The 18,211-nt window shown below is 38.1% G+C and overlaps 1 pseudogene; it reads right to left on the bottom strand.

Moving 5' to 3' along the window:
• The window catches only part of LOC129883539 (exocyst complex component EXO70B1-like), a 34,795-nt pseudogene that overhangs the window by 12,086 nt on the left and 4,498 nt on the right, over window positions 1-18,211 (bottom strand).

The following is an 18,211-nucleotide window of genomic DNA, read 5'->3' as shown; positions in this document are numbered from 1 at the left end:
CGTGGAGAAGAGGAAGGGAAGGAGGCAGCCATGGTTTAGAAGAATTAAAGGTGAGTTCTTCACTTCTCCTCCATCAATTAGTTATCTACGGTGTTCCTCAACTACGTGGAGGTGTATATGTGTATATTACGATGCCTACGGAATCATATTTTCAGTTCTACACTTGGAAAACTAAGAGAAGCTTAAAGAGAAAACGCTAGGGAACAGACACGTTTTTGAATTAAACTGCTGTTAGTAAAACGAGTATAACTCCTTGTGTAAGGCTTCGTTTTAACTGATTCAAGATGTTTTGGAAAGATATTTCATAGGGATATAACTTTCATTTAGACTCTATAACCCATTTTTGCTTTTCTCTACTCGAAAAATGGTGGTGAAGTATGGGGGAGCTGCTGCCCAGATTGTGTTTTGGAAATCCTACACGGACACCTGTGAGTATTTTGGTCATATATTTTCGTAAAAAATTGTTGTAGGGGTAATTCAAAATTGTTTTCGACCTTGATGCACATGTATATAACTTTCATTGAGGCCACAAATCCTGTTTCCCTCAATTACCCCTCCGAAACTAAGCGACAATATAAGACAATGGGCTGTCCAGATTTCACGTTTTGGATAGTTTTGGCGAGTTTGACAAGTTTAACGTAAGGTAAGGCCTTTCTTTTTAAATTGGAGTTTATGGTGTTGTTATAGAGGGTATTATACATTGTGTAAGTGGCTGGAAATGTGAAAATAGGATAAATATGTTTGACGCCCGAAATAAACTAAATTGGAGTCGCTAGAAGTGAATTATCGTCGAAATAAAGTGTCGTTCTTGTAAGTTGTTGCTGCAGGGGTGTAATGTATTTTTGCAGGGACTAAATGCGTTCTAAAAGGGGTGTGGATGCTTCTGGTTGCAGCCACACGACCCCTCATTGCGTATAACAAAGGCGTTACAAAATAAAGGCTAGACGCCCTATTGTCCTACAGTATTTTTGAATAAGTCGTTTGGAGTTTATGTTGTATATTGTTGGTGTGAATTGCTGAAGGTTGTTGTGGTTGGTTGGCTGTAGGTCTTAGGGACCTAATTGGAAATTTGGATAGGGCACATTATAGGGGAGGTTCTGCCCAATTTTCGTCGACGCCTTAGCGAATAACAGAACTAGTCGGGGAAACGACTAAGGAAATAGATTCTATTAATACTAAGATGTAAACCTAGGGTGCTGGAAAGTAAAAGGGGTTGATATTCATACTACTTTCATGTTGAATAGGTTCAAAGGAAGGCAAGGCAAGCAGGATAAGGAATAATTCAGACAAGGTATGTAAAGCTATTCCTTCTTTTGGCATGTTTTAGTACAAATATGTAGAGCCTATCTGTTCTTTATTTTGGGCATGTGTTAGATCTAAGTGACAAGTGATATTTGTATGAAGCTTGGGGTAACTCTATTCATGAGCTCTGAACATGATTCATGATTCATAATTTGTATTCACAATTGAATGTTAAGACTCTTAAAGTAGTTAAGCTTCAGTTCCTCAAGTATTCTATATACTGAGAAGTAGTGTATGTAAAGTTATTCCTCCTCTCCTTTGGCACGACTTAGATGTAAGTATTATGTATATGAAGTCTGAAGTTATTCCACTCTTAAAACTCTGAGGGTGAGTTAAGACTCTTGTTCACTTCCTACTGATTAGAACTCCTGTAACAAGTTGAGTCATTACTTTTCAAGTCTTCCATGTGATAGAAAGTGGTGCATGTAAAGCTTGTCTTTTCCTGCTTCGAGAAAGACTAGACTAAAGGTTCCATAGGACATGGATTTGGATATAGCCCCATTTATAGATTCTGGATGTAACTCATGACTTGTACCCACTTTTGAATGATAAGGACCTTGAAGTAGTTGAACTACGACCCTTAAGCCTCCTATAGGTTGAATAGTATTGGGATGTGTAAGCTCGTATATCTAGGGGCTCTTAAACATGCTTTAGGATGATATATGTGGGATGTTTGATATTTTCTAGAGTTTTACGTACATGTATATCTAAGATCGTGCGATAGAGCCGAGTCATAGGGAATGAAATTCCTCATACTAACTTGTGATTTCAGTAGAAGGACAACATTGATAGACGAAGGTGACTGGCGATATTGGAAGTTACAAAGCACACAGATAAGCAAAGGCACGAAAGATATATATCGGGTAAGGTATTGAGGTACAATTGGAATGTAAAGTTTAATTTGAAAGAAAAAGTAGCCAGGAAAGTTAACAGGTACAGTTCGAGTGGGCATATGAGGTAAGTCCATTTTCATACTATTGATATTAGGCGCCCTGTGTGGCTGCGATATAAGATGATATGAATATATATATATATATGTGCCTTGGGTGGCTGCGATATGATACGATATGAATATATATATGTGTGCCCTGTGAGGCATTGTTGGTATTTTCTGCGTGCAGCTATTGAGATAGTAAGAAATACAGAGGAAACACTGCCCAAATTTTCCTAGAAATAAGAAGAGAATGAGATACAAGGCTGTAGTATGTCTTGAAAGTTTGTGCTCGCAACAATAATGAGATTTGACTAAACGAGTATGGCTGATCTCGAGAAATAAGTTAATTATTGAGATAATGGCAATAGAAACTAGGAGGTCGATACTGGTATAGTAGAACAAAGTTAGAAAGGACCTATAAGACAAAAAAAATGACTTAGAGAGGACTGATAGATCGGGATAAAATGATATAGTAAGGCATCGCCTGAATTGATACATATGGATAAACTATGACAAGTTATAGTTAAAGGAAGTAACAGTATGATTAAGATAAGAGTACGAGGGATAAAGAACTATGACGGATATGAAGTGTTAATAAGACAGCTTGTGAAATATTAAGGATAATACTAATTAAGAAGGGTAAGTAGCCCATAGTAAGAATCGTGAAGAAAGTCAAGCGGTGTTATACTATGGGACTGAATGCGAATAGGGTACCAGGTGAATATAACAAAAACCATTATAAGAATAAGCAAAGCTTAGTAAGGAAATAACTAGAAGGTATGATGTGGTCCATGCGAATGGAATGTAAAGATAGGTGTGAAACGGAAAAATAAGCTATGGAACAAATAAGAAAGATTTATGAAGTTCTGTAAGGAAAGTTTTGAATAAAGGTTGTGTGATGACGAAAAAGATAGCTAGTGCAAGGAAATAAAGAGTAATATGGAATTCTTGCGCCCAACCAAAGATGGATATGAGCTGGAGGAATAATAGAGAAGTTCTAATATAGGCATTCAAGATAGATGTGATTAATTAAGTATGAGTACCGAACAAAAAGGGAAATAGACAGTTACGAATTGAAAGTATAGTACGATGAAGAGGTAATAAGATAAGACCCCTACTACAACGAAGTTAATATGGTTATAAGCAGGATTAGAAGTGAGCCTTAAGAACATGAAAAAGATGAAAGTTCAGGAGGCATAAAGAAGTATTGTGTATACGTGACTCCACCTTGATGATTAGTGAGATCCTGCAAGGAGAGGAAATGTCGATTTGCAGAACAACTGTTGCATTACGAGGTTATTAGAAGAATAAGTGGTATCCACTAGAATAAGGTTAGTATAATGATGGAGCTTGAAAAATGAACCATCAAAGTATAAGTACTCCCGAGTGGAGAATTTGGACCAATTATGAGCACGAACTAATTACTGATTGTGATGAATAGAATGTGGCTTTGAATGCACTGCTACATTACGAATATTACTCGAGTATCAACCATTAGATGAGATTTTATACCATACATTGCGAATATTAAAGCACCCTATGGTTGTGCTAGGGTTTTCTATAAAGGCAACCTAATGTGGGGATGATTTAACAGATAATATAGATATGGTGCAGCAAGTTAAATATGTTGAAGTAGAATCATTCACGTGTGAATATCTGAAAATAAATGGAGGGTGACATGGGTACACCCTAAAAGGGGGGAAGTGGACAAGAGAAGTACAAGCGTAAGAGAAATCAACTGACGCTATCGTATATAAATAGGAATGCTTAAACTTCAAACGAGACCCCATAAGGGATGGATGCGATCATACCTGCACTAATGCATCGGATTCCGTCAAAACTCCAAAGTTAAGCGTGCTTGGGTGAGTAGCACTAGGATGGGTGACCCCCTAGGAAGTGAAAAAGGCAATGAAACAAGAATGACAAAAAGAGATTGTAAGTGCCTGTTAGTGCAATGGCACATATAGAACAGAGTAAGCCAAGAGTAGAAAAGATTATGACTAAATTGGAACGTACCTCATGCAAATGGCACAAGAATAATTATGCAGCCTACAAACATTGGCATACTAATAGTAAGATCAAGTGATTACTCGATAAAAAGAAATCAATAATAACAATGTGATTGCCATAGTTAGAATCTATTCAAGGAAAGTGTAAGATGGTTCGAGGTAGAACTATTAAGCTATAATTGGTATTAAGGACAACAGCCATGGCAGAGCCCTAACATCGATTAAAGGAGGTGAACCACTAGTATAGCAATGCTAAGGCATTTTCTGAATTGCTCTAAGTACCTACAAACATTTGTGTAAGAACTACTACATAATGTATGGTAATAAAACTGGAAAAAAGAGGAGTTGGATAGCATACCTAAAGTGTTACAATGTGGACTAAGAGGAGTTGTATAATAGCTTAAACGAAGTGGAGCATCAGAGGCTTGATAGTCTGTTATGGGGGAGGGGAATCCCGACTCGGAAATGGAAGGCAATTAAGGTAGGTTATAGTGCAAGCTGACCTCACACTCTACAGAAGTATAAGTTTATATGGGTTATGACAGATAAAGCTGCCTATGAGTGGGACCTACAATCCGGTTTGAAACAATACATTTAGTTTTCACAGATCAATGCTCCGCAAGTATATAAATGACCCTCCCAGAATATTTCCTAGGGAGGAGGTCTACATAACAAGGAGTTATCCTACGAGGGGAAACCTATTGCCATCCTAGATCGGCAGATTAAAAGGGTTACAAACTAAGGACGTAGCTTTTATCAAGGTGCTATGGTGGAATAAGAATCATGTAAAAAAAACTTGGGAAGCTGAAGAGGACATGAAACACAGGTATCCGTACCTATTCCCAATGTATACAGGTAAAACCCCACTCTTGGAACTCGTATATTAATTACTTGGATGAAAATGTATGTTTTTGCAATAGAAAGGAATCTCCCTACAATTTGTATAAAGTCTTAAGGGAAGTTTTATTCAACATTCAGAGACGAATGTTCTAAAGGAGGGAAGGATGTTACACCCCACACTCTTGAGCTCGGAATGTCTCTTAAGTTCCTTAGACATTATCATGTGAGACGGATAAGCTACGACACCATCAAATAACTCTAAGGAAGGGAGAATGTGTTACCTCATAGTAGAGAAGGTTGGAAATAGAGTCATAAGAACCCGGAAGAAATTGGAGGCCAAATAATGTGTTGTAGGACTCAATTTACCTACGTAAGCTACCAACTTAGAGGTCTTACATACTTGAGTTACTTGAGGACATACTAAACTTACATAGCATGGATTACATAGGCTCCTAAAAGACATACATGGAAGCCAATGGAGGAGTGACACGTGGCAGCACCTCAAGCAAGCAGGTGACCCATCAGCTTGGGGTCAAGTAGGTGACCCACCTATAGAGGTGGGCCCCACTGCAAGGTGGCAGCCCCTCCTTCAATGCATGGATATGGTGGCCCAATAGGGGCTGGACACGTGTACCCCTTAGGGATGACACGTGTCACCTCTTGGGATGTGAAGCTTTCTTTTGGCGTGTTTTTGGAATAAGTATGTAGAGCTATCTTTCTTTTCTTTTGGCATATCTTAGATGTAAGTTATGAATGATATGTATGTGATATTTGGGATTCAATCCATTCATAAAGCCCTGAATATAAGTCGAAACTCTCGTTTACTTTTTGATGTTAGAACTCCTGCAATAGCTAGGTTGTTGCCTTTAAGTCTTCTATGTGATGAAAAGTAGTACATGTAAAGCCTATCTCTTCTTTCCTTTAGAATGACTTAATTTTAAGTAAAATGATATATGATATGGGTTTAGAGGTAATTCCATTTATGAGCTCTAAGTGTAACTCGTGACTTGTAGTCACTTCTGAACATTAAGAGTCTGAAAGTAATCAAACTACTATTTTCGAGCCTGCTATATAATTAATAGTAAGTGGAGGTACCAGCTCCTCTTTTTAAAGGCTCTGAAATGATAAATACGTCTGATTGCATAAGTTGAGTCTTTGACTAGATAAATTGTGTTTCTAATTGCATAGACTATATTTCTAATTGCATAAATTATGTGGCATTCATTATCTTGATGCATGTCTGTGATCCCTGAAGCCCCAACTGATGTAAGCCCTAATAACATCTAAATAGGTACCTCAAATAATTACTCCCCTGGTCTTTAGGTGACGGTTCACTTGACTGTTTCATCGAGTCTCAAATAATGACTTAGTTGTATGTGGTTTCTCACTACTCTACTCGTGCATACTATAACCCATCCTTCCTCGAGTCCCACGATGGGCCAGGAACGTTATCGTGCACAGTTTTACTGCTTCTTTCACCATGTCCCAGGACGGATGTGTACAGTTCCATGCATGAGGAGATGATTCTGTATGTGAGGTGTGATATATGTTATATGTTATGACGAGATACGATTATTTACCGAGTCTCGGGCCAGCTATAATATGATGGAATATGTTGCGAAATAAGAAAGGAACACCGAGTCCCTCCTAAGAGGGCCGAATACAGTATGTATATTATGATAGTGCGCTATAGATGTACACCACTCCATTCACTGAGTCCCTCACTAAAGGGTCGGATACTTTATGTAGGCATGCATATGAGATTAGATTGATACATTTATGACCCCAAGCCCCATAGTGAATCGAATATAATACGATGACAAACATGATAAGATTATACCGTATACGATGATATGATGCCGTATACGATGGTATGATGAAATAAAATGCATGATGATATGATGACATGTGAATATGAGAAAATGATTATGGCACCGATTTCACTAGAGGGCTGGGCACAACATATGATGATGTATATGATTACGTGTCCTAAGGTACATGTACGATAAATCGTTAAATTATTATACTTGTCCCCTGCAAACCTATTTCAATTATGGTCTCAGTTATGATGTGTTATGCTTTACATACTCAGTACATATATCGTACTGACCCCCTTTTCCTGGGGGGCTGCATTTCATTCCCGCATGTACATGTGTTCATTTTGGAGATCTGTGATCTTAAGATTTCCTCTCAATTATGTAGGAAGTGCTCCACTATTCTGGAGCCTAATTTTTGATACTGGTCATGTAATATATATATATTTGTATATTCAAGGGTACGGCGGGGGCCCTATCCCACCATATGATGCAGTTATTATTCTTAGAGGTCTGTAGACATATGTATGTGGGTTATTTGTAAGTTCATTTCAATTATGCTCATACGACTTATTGCAAATGTTTTCTTGGTATGGCAGTCTTGTCGGTTCACGTGCCCTTTACTGTTATGATAAAGGTGAATGAGGCTACAGGTTTATGGAAAACAAATTTGACCCATTGGAGTTATGTATAGTATCACATCACACATGGTTCAACTTAAGGGTAGCTGATAGGTACGTATACGGCGGTCCAGGTAGGACCCCAGTTGCGGCCTACGGGGTTGAGTCGTGACAGAAAGGATCGGTAACTATCTTTGATAAAAAAAACTCATTAAATGACCATATCCTCGATACCTCCATTCCACTAAAAATAGTAGTAGTAAAGATAGTACGACACCCCATTTAGAAAATCAGTATAGAATAGTCGGATTACAACCCATCTTTCTCAAATCAATGCCAAGAACCAATACATGCACCGGGGTCAACTATATCCGTGAGAGAACATGCATCCAATGCAATGTATGTCATCACCATCACCCAAACAACACGCACAATCACATACAATAATGATACTAAAGCACCTTACCTTCTAAAGCAGGAAAACATAGCTAACATTGCATCTCAACTCTAATCAAGGCCTAAAGCTCAAATCCACTTCTCTTACTCAACCACAAGGCCCAAAAAGGAAGTAAAACCTAACTAGGTAACAAGGAGGAGGAAATGAGGAAATAGGCTTTGAGCTAGTCCATCAATACATGTAGGTCCAACTGGAAAAATACAAACCTCAAGATTACAAACTCAGTTAGACCCGCTTGACGGCAAAAGAAAGCATATGGGATTCTAGCTCTAAATCCAGAAATTGGATCCAATAGTAATTCAGAAGCCTAACTGGGTGGAAACCACTACACCAAGTCCCCAAAATAGGTACTATAGAAGTAAGGGACACTAAGTCTCTGAAACTCCCACCAACAACGGCTACATCAACTAAGGATCAACCCAAACTCAATTCTAAGGCATAATTCTGCCAACCACCATAAACATCCCATACGCCACATAAAATAGGCTAATTAAGTCCCAACTAAGGCATAATAAATAATTTACCAACTAGAGTTAAAGTCTCATAAAGACAATCTAGCCTAATGCTCAAACCGTGACAATGAACCAAGAAACTAGGAATCAAGCCTAACCCGTCACATACAATCCAAACCACATGCAATTTATACTCTTCAATACCTCATAAAGCTCTATCGAAAGAAAGGAGATCGTAGCCTATCTCGAAGCTGAACATGTGCACTATAAGTCCACTTCCCGATAGATTTCTGCTCCAAAAATAAACTCAAATTTCCTTCACATTATAAAAATAATGATCTTCTCATTAATACGAATGTTTTAACACTGAAATCGTATTTTTGGATATAGACCCAAAATTGTGTTAAAAAGGAGATTATGGGAGCCGCAATAAAAATCCCAAAATTCCCTCTGTGAAAAGGTTCTAAACACATTATTTATCTTATAAGCCATATTACAAATCTATGCCCAAAATGAAAGAAAACAGCCCAACCAAAATTTCACCATTAAAACTTAAAGTTAAGCTAGGGAAATCCCTTTAGGGCAGAATTTATCTCAAAATGAATCCTAGCATGCTCCTCTGAATATACCACATATACCCAAGACTCCCATGAAACCAATGCTCTTGGAGTCTCCCAAATCGGAATTCCCTAGCTCCGAAAATTGTAGAAGGAAAAATAGGGTCGGGGTTGATCACGTCTATCTTTTAACTTAAAGACCAGATTATATTGGCTATCGCAATTGCGAAAGGCAGCACGTGAATGCAAAAGGTCAACAGACTTGACCATCACGATCAGGGAAAATGCCTTTCGATTGCGTAAGTTTGGATGGCTGGGCTTTGCGAACACGACCCTCAAGGCTCGCTAACTTGAAGGCCAATGGTGTCTGCACTAACTCAAATTTGAGCTTTGGAAGGCTCTGATAGGGTTCTCAGGATTCGTTCGAAGTCTGTGCGTGCAAATGGACTTTTCTACCCTAAAAAATTAGACATTCCAAACTCAACGATCCAGTTAAAATTTCAAACAGAGGTCATTTCAATGAAAACTAGGTCTCACACCCAAGCACCAAATTAAACCAAAATCCACAAAAAGGCTTGGAATGAGATCGAAAGCCTCGAGACACGCACAAAAGTTTGTTCCAGACCAAACTTGATATTTTCAGGCTACTGCGCTGAAGAAATTTCAATCCAAGTATATTTACCAAGAATGTTGACCAAAGTAAACCTTAGGCCAAATTTCAAAGACTAAAGCACCAAATGGCCCCAAATTCGCACTAATTACCCTATTTTTCGTGGAGACCATACTACTAGGCTAATTTTGCCATTTCTTAGCTAATGAAACCGTCAAAATTCCATTCTGAGGTCGTCTTTCTAGAGTTTTGATCAAAGCCAACTATTGAAATTCCAAGAGATCCACAACAGGGAAATGGGCGTACCATCAAAAAGAATGACCAAGCAACCAAATTGTCATTGCTAGAAAGTGTTAACTGGCTTGGGGTCGCCATAGGAAAGCTCTATCTACTGAAAAGATTGGAAAGGAAAAAAATGACCTAGAGGTTTATTACTTATAACTCAATTCAAAGGGTAGAAAAGAGCCCAAGGGCCTCAAAAGAATAGAAAGCTAGGCCTGCAAGCTGTGTCATACCTAAAGGTACCTTCTCGGGTCATTAAAAGCCAAGCTAAATCTCAAGCTAAGAGAAAACTCCCAAATTCACGTTTCTTACTTATAACTCAATCCAACTTCTAATTCCTCTGTTTTGATACTGACTTGCACCAAATAAGAACAAACATAATTGAACGCAAGAGACAAATCCGAGATAAACAAAAATCATACAGATACCTTCGAATTAGGCAATCAACAAATAGGAGAAGATTCTAAATAACTTCCAAGTTTACTTCTTTGTTTTATACTCCAAAATCAAGACTCTTTAGTCATTAAGCGTGTCCTACCCACCCTAAACCACAGTAATAACTCCCCGCACAGTCTGAACATTACCCAAATAACCAAAAAGGAAATGCAAGCACCATTTGAATATTCAAGAACAACAAGAATTCAAAATAAGCAACTTAGCCTAGGGTACCAGCTCAAAGTTCTAACTACATGACACCCAAAATAAATAACTTGAGTTTAAAATCTATCTTTCAAAACGTAACAGGCTACTCCGAGGGATAACCAAATCTATAGGTGGAGGAACTGCACTGAGACCAACTCCAATGTCATTTTGCTACCAACGAGACTTTTAGAAAGCCAAACCATTATAAGCGTCTAACAAAAAAGAAATCGAAACTAATGCCATGATTCTATGTATCACTTCAGGAGTGCAAATTTGAGTAAACCACCATAATCATACAAAAATTGAGTCGGTAGGTAGCAAACAAGCATATAAATGCCCTATTTCAAGAGTAACCACAAATAAAATTGAACCACCAAAAGGAACAACACTAAGAACACTGCTAGCTAACCACAATGACACACATAAACCTCGCACCCCGAACAAGAAATCAGTAAATAATTCCACAAACTACTTTGACCCCATCCTGAGGTTGAGCCTTCTAAGAGAAATTTCATTAAACCATGGATGTCAAGGTCAGAATTAGACAAAGCATACCACAGTAACAGACCCAAATCAACACTTTGACCCTTTGAACCATTGACATACACTGCAGTAGTTTGCCATAGAACCAAGGCACAACACGAAATTATCGAGATTGAAGGTAATCCTGGTTGTAAGGTAAAACAAGCTTGTGACTAAAAATTTTGAATCGCAGTGACTATCCACCTAAAAGTCCATAATCATAAGAGCATATCATGGAAATTCTAACAAACCAAAACTCAAAAATATGAATGCTCTCACTCCAGAATCACCCCTTCCTGCTAATTATTTGACGGTCACAAGAATAAGAAGACAACTATTTCCATGGACCTAATAGAACCCTCTTTACATGGCTTTTTAAGATAAAACATCACTATACTTAGAATAACCAGAGACAATTCATTCCCTATCTTCCCAACTCAAACATAGCCATCTGACACCACATCACACAACCAACAAAATCAATAATTAAGCAATCAAACTTACCATGAAGAGACAACACGACTAATTCCAAGAGAAAACCTTAACTTTGTCACCTTAGGAACCAATAATAGAAGGTCGAACAAATAAAGAATTGACGAACGAGATCTATAGTAGACCACAAGGGCCACAACTAATATCATACCCTTCTCTAGGAAGCAACCTCACACTAGCTAAGCATGCTAGGGGGCCAACTAGGAAGGGAAATGACTAAACCAAGAAAACACTAGAATGGCTAAATGGAAATCCACTAGAACAATCAACTAAGCTCCACATCTAAAAGGTATAACTCTACCACTACTGCAACTTAACTATAAAACCAAAATGATCCACAACTAAAAGAAATCACTAGGGGAGATAAATACATACACATAGTTTCAGGTAAATCTATCATAGAAACAATAGGCAAGTAATCAATCTAAGTAAGCACACCCACATAAGTCCAAATTAAGTAATTATTGATGGGTACAAAGACCCAAACACCCAAGCACTATAAGAAAGAAAGGTCCTAGAAAAAGAATTACACCAATCCAATTGATACCTGGATCCTCGTTCTCTGCCTGACTCATAAAAGCATGAGATGGAATACGTCTGGTCTCAAATTGAACAACTATACCACTAACCGCAATACTCAGGGTACCACCTCTAACTGACAGTCCCTAAACCTTACGAATTTAATCCTATCGAGCCTGTCACATACGATGTGTGACTATAGGACAATCCCTAACAAAATATCCTAACTTATTGCATGTATAACACCTCCTACTAACAGCAACCTTCTGAGATGAATTGCTAGCATAGAATGAACCCCAAAACTTGGATATTGAAAAGGCGCACCCTAAAAAGTCTATCGGATATCTCGTACTATCCCTCTAAGGAGTAATGAATTCTATGAAAGTATTTAGAGGTTTATAAAAGAAATTTCACTCTATAAGGAATCAAGAATTGAGTTTCCCTAAAATGTCCTATAGCCTCTCAAAGATAGGATACAAATGTTTTCGCATCGATCGCAGGACTGTACTAGCACTTCCTCAGGTCATGAAGGCCTCTACAATCACCCACTAGTAGGTAAGCCTAACCTTATAGTCTAGAACTATAGGAAATAGACAATTACAAGTGAAAGGAAACAAATGAAAAATAATGATATTAATAATAAGAAAAAAAGAATAATAATAACATAACTCAGGACCTGGTATCAGTCGGTAGTCGAGCCACTGGACTAAATAAAGAAGTACAAGGGTTATATAGATACAATGATAATTTGTCTCTGAATAAAAAATAAAGACTAGTCCAAGCCAAAACAGAGGGAGATAGACAACACTGAATGTCAAATGGTCCCCAAGTTTCCAAAATCCAAGAGCTGCTCTGCATAATATTGATATATCGGCAATTGATGGTATATTTGATGTATTTAACAAGGAATAAATGTTTTTTCGTTAGCAAAAATAGGTTATTTTAATAGTTGTCAATTGTATCAATGCAAGAAATTAGCGAATATAGATAAGAAGGCAAAACAAAATAAAGAGCTAAAAAATAGAGACGACGGACGGTATGATGAACCGTCACACTCACGATGGGTCTTCAAACCCATCATCAAGATAAATCTGAAGACTGGAGGATGTAGATAGTGATGATAGAAGATCTGACGAGTTGTCGCATTACTGATGGGCTGTTTATTTCCCTATCGAACTTAAACAGAAGTGACGCAAAAAAAAAGTTATTATGGAAATTTTGATGGGCCGTCACACCTTTGATTCCCTTTCATCTTCGTTATTAGAATAGGTGTTTAAGTATATCAGCACTGGTTAGCACTGTGTGTGATAGATCATCGAGTGTGATGGACAATTATCTCCACCATCAAGAGAATATCATAATGATGCATTTTGAATTTTGAATTTCTTATTTCCTGAGACTATAAATACCAAATTTTAAGTTTTATTTCATCATATTGATTTTGGATGAACACACCGAATGCAGTATTACTTGGAGTGTGGTATATTGAACAATAACTATGAATTCTGAAATCAAATTGTTGATTATTTCATATTTTGTAAGTTTCTATCCTTTTGATGAATGCAATGATATCTCTTATTTTCATAATCATGAGTGGCTAAATCCCACAACCTAGGATTGTGGAATCCATAATGACTTAACCTAAATCTAATATTTTATATGGAATGACCTAAGTAGTGCATTGTGCATCTTGCTAATTCTTTCGTATCAACTAATTTCTAATGGTTGAAAATATTAGATCCTGTCCTAGGTTAGATTTGTTTGTGTGAAAGAGTAAAACCTGGAGAAAAGAGTTAACAACAATAATTCAAATTGTAAATTTGTCTTAATAATTAATGTTGTACCAAAATTTACAACTTTGAGTGATTATTAGTGACTGAATCGAAATATTTTTAGTTCAAAAGAATAAAAATGTCATATTCTTTATATGGTTGAAAAACATTTAATTGTGATAAATGTGTGATAAACTGATGCAATCTGCTATACATAAAGTCATTATGTACTAACTTGAATATTGATCAATTTCCCTTGGTGAACACAAACCTGTGTAGTTTTCCTCATAAACACTAATCTCCAGCTAATGTGAATCGCTTTTGATTACTATTAACTCTTAAGAACTATATTTTAAAACCCCCCATATTTCCACTTTATATCAGAAATATGTAGCTAACAGTAAAATAACTGCCTGTGTCTTAGTCGTCGCCTTATTCCTTGTAGGATTCGACCCCAACCTAGTTGGGTTCTATATTCGACTACGACAGTTTTATATATCTTTATTGATGGGTAATTTGGGTGTATTAAATTTTTGTGCCCTTGCTAGGGAATATGATTGTCTATTAAGTCAAGTGTGTGTTATTTGACTATTAGTCTTTTTTCCTGATTTTACTTTTTGTTTATTGTGTTTGTGCTTCTAAAGGGTATAGGTAAGTGGATGCGAAGTACCCAAAGTAAGGGTAAACCATTGATTCCTTATGATCTAGAAATCAAAAGGTCAGTTCCATGATGAATGTGCAAGAACGAGAAGCTTAGAGGTAGAGAGAGCTTACTAAAGCGCGCGTTAGGGAAAATATTAACTATTGGGATAATAACAACTTGGGATATGAACATAAGGAGGAGGAGGATGATTAACTACCTCAACATTAGAAATAATGCCGAAAGGTAAAGGCTAACCACCTGTAGACTTTGTAGTGGAAGATGATGATCCAGATATGGATGGGGTCGGAGCCACTAGGTCTATAATTCTTTCTCCACTGCCACTAAGGAAGAAGTTCACTATCTCTAGAATTATGCTTCAACTATTGAACTGAAAAGGATTATTTAGGGGTGTATTTGGAGATGATGCGCATCAACATCTTATGAACTTCATCGTCATATATAGGTTGTCTGATATTCGGGGAGGTAGCCAAACATTAATCCACCAGAGATTATTTACATTGTCTCTATCTAGGGAGAAAATCAAATGTCTGAATGAGCTCCCGCATGATTCAATTACCTATTGGAGGGAACTAAAGGAAGCATATTTGGAGAGATTCTTCCCACCTTCAAGGAAGCTGCAGATTAAAGATGAGATTATTGCATATAACCAATTAACTAATGAAGCTCTACATGAATCTTGGTTGAGGTTTAGTCAAAAGCTAAAATAGTGCCAAAATAATAATCTCACAAATAAGCACTTGATGGATCTATTCTACTGATCTTGCAATTTCGTCACTAGGCTAGTTGGTGACCAGGCTTGTGGTGGATCATTTATGTCTAAGACTTTAGCTGAAATATCTGTTATTTTAGATTAAGTCTCAAAAACAAGTAGGGCTTCGCATATGAGAGACTCTGAAATAAATGGTATGGGGTGTCACGACCTAACCCCGTAGGCCATGACGGGTGCCCCAAACCGAGCATACACATGTACCCCTGCTAACTATACCTAACTTGCCTCCTGTTTATACCCCAAATTCATCAACATGTAAGAAACATACAAGCCGACAAGGCTGTAGTAACGTATAGGGTCGTTCCATACTACATACATACGTGAGCCGACAAAGCCGCCACAATATAGGGAACGCCCCAAATCCTAAGCCATATCAGTACAGTTGTACACACATACATATACAACTCATGTACCACTGATATACAACTCATATACAGATCATACACAACTCATATACACGTACAACCTATATATGTATACCACCCACATAAGTATACAACCCGCCTATGCATCCACAGACCTCTAAGAGTAAGAAAACTATAACATAAGGTGGGACAGGGACCCCTCCGTACCCGTGAACAAAACAAATATGTACAATAAGGTGTAGTACCCAAAAGTCAGGCTCCAGCACAATGGAGCACTTCTAAACCGCTGAGTGGAACTTCTACGCTGGCGGATCCCCAAACTGTGTACCTGTACCTGCGGGCATGAACGTAGCCCCCCCCAAAGAAGGGGGTCAGTACGACATATGTACTGAGTATGTAAAACATAATATAACATAACCGAAACCATATCTGAAACGGCGAAGCAGGGGATAACATATCATATGAGAAACCTGTACCTGTACCTTGTGAATCATAAAAGCATGCATGTTCAAATTATATCATATAGATGGCCTATTAGGGGTCCGGTGGATACATCTGTAATATCATTACAACCCCGTGCCCTTATCATCTTATTACCATACATCGTCATATAAATATATACACACGTATCCTGACCCTTTGGTGAGGGACTCGAGGAATAAAGCAGTGAACTGCGCACGAGAATATACCCTGGCCTGGGACTCGGTGAAAGATGTGTCACTGTATATACGAGTAGAGTAATGAGCAACTATATGCAATTTAAATCATTATCGAAGACTCGACCGTAGAAGCAAATTAAGCTATCGTCTGAGAATTAGGGTTATAATGTAATCACCTTAAATGTCCTCTAAATGCCATTAGGGCTATACTAGTTAGTGTCTCGGGGTCCTTAGACACGTACTAAGGTAATGTTAACCGCTTAAGGACTCCAGAATACATGTTTTCATATAGTCCTTACAACTAGGAGCCCGTATATTCATTAAGTCCTTAGTATAGATAAGGTTCAAGGAAAGTAGCTTAACTGTTATAAAAGTTCATTACCCAGAAGTGAATAAGAGACACTTAGGAATGGATTTACTTCAGAGATCGCATCATTGTTTACTTACCTCTACGACATGCCAAAAGAAGAGAAAGAATAGGCTTTACATACCTCTTTTGGATTCCCTGTAATCGTGTCCACGTCGTTGTCCTCGAAACCTATTTAACACGGAAGTAAGGCAAGTATTAACAACCTTAGACTTTTCAACAACTTAGAATACCTACGATTATTCATCGAGCTCGTCCCCTCGCTCGCATCCTCGACTAGTTCCTTAACCAGTTAAGAAGTTAACAAAAATCGGACAGCACCTCCCTTATAACGTGCCCTATCCGAATCCACAACCATGTCCTTAAAACCTGCAGCTAACCAACAATACAACTAGCAGACCATACATATACATATTACGACAACATTACACAATATAAACCCTCAACAATTCACTCGAAACTAAGATACCAAAACTAGAGTTTTTAATCTTTCTTTCGCGAATTCTTTAATTGCAAAGCGGAGGGTCATGTGGCTGAAACCAGCAGCCCCCCACACCCTTATAAACACACATTCCAGCACCCTAACAACTCACCACACGACCAGCAGTCACACACCACAAGCGCGAGGCATTATTCAATTACAATTAACTATAGCGATTCCAATTTCGCTTATTTCAAACGCCGAACTTTTGAAGCCTTTTCCCCAACTTCCAGAAGCTCCTAAGGTCTATAATACACCCTAATTTAACATCATAAACTTCAAATTAGAGGGGAAGAACTTACCTTTCCCGAAATTGGCTAAAACTAGCCGAAATTGTGCCTCGGAACTTCTTCAATGTGCTGAAATTGAGCGGGCTGCTTGTGGTACTTCCTCGCTGCCCCAAATTGACTTTTTAGGTTATAAAACACCAATATACAACTTAGGGACACGTCAATTAATTAATTCATGGAACGAAACCCGGAAGCTTACCCAAAAAGGGTCAAATCCGTAGCCCTCTCCCTTGCCCCTTTTCACATTTACTCTCCCTTTTTCCTTCAAAATTTCAGTTGCAATGCTGGCGTTTTAGTTCCATGAACGTCTTAAAACACATATATACGTATCCACGTACTTAAGATACACCGTATATAATTAATTCACGGAAGAAAGTTGAGAAACTCACCTTTAATCTTCAAGAACCAAGGCTGCCTCTCTTTTCTCTCTTTTCACGTTTTTTTTCTAAGTTTAGCTATTGTTTTGGATAAATGAACAACTGAAGTATTACATATACATATATATATATGAGGTGACACGTGTCAGCCGCTAAAGGTGACACGTGTCAGGCCCTCATTGGGCCACCTCAACCATGCGGCCAATGGGGTGCTGCCACATGGTAGCGGGGTCCACCTCCCCAAGCAGGTGGGTCACCTACTTGACCCCAAGTAGGTGGGTCACCTGCTTGCTTAGGGCTGCCATGTGTCACCCTCCTATTGGCTGCCCCGCAAAATTTTTTTCTCTTCCTCGTGGGTTCGTAATCTCGTCTTAGTTTAAGAGTCTATATCATTCATACTATGAAAGCTTGGTAT

Source organism: Solanum dulcamara, chromosome 3, assembly GCF_947179165.1.
Source record: "Solanum dulcamara chromosome 3, daSolDulc1.2, whole genome shotgun sequence".
NCBI classification, from domain to species: domain Eukaryota; kingdom Viridiplantae; phylum Streptophyta; class Magnoliopsida; order Solanales; family Solanaceae; genus Solanum; species Solanum dulcamara.
The sequence above is the reverse complement of the archived record's forward strand: the minus strand, read 5'-3'. Positions and strand labels throughout refer to the sequence as shown.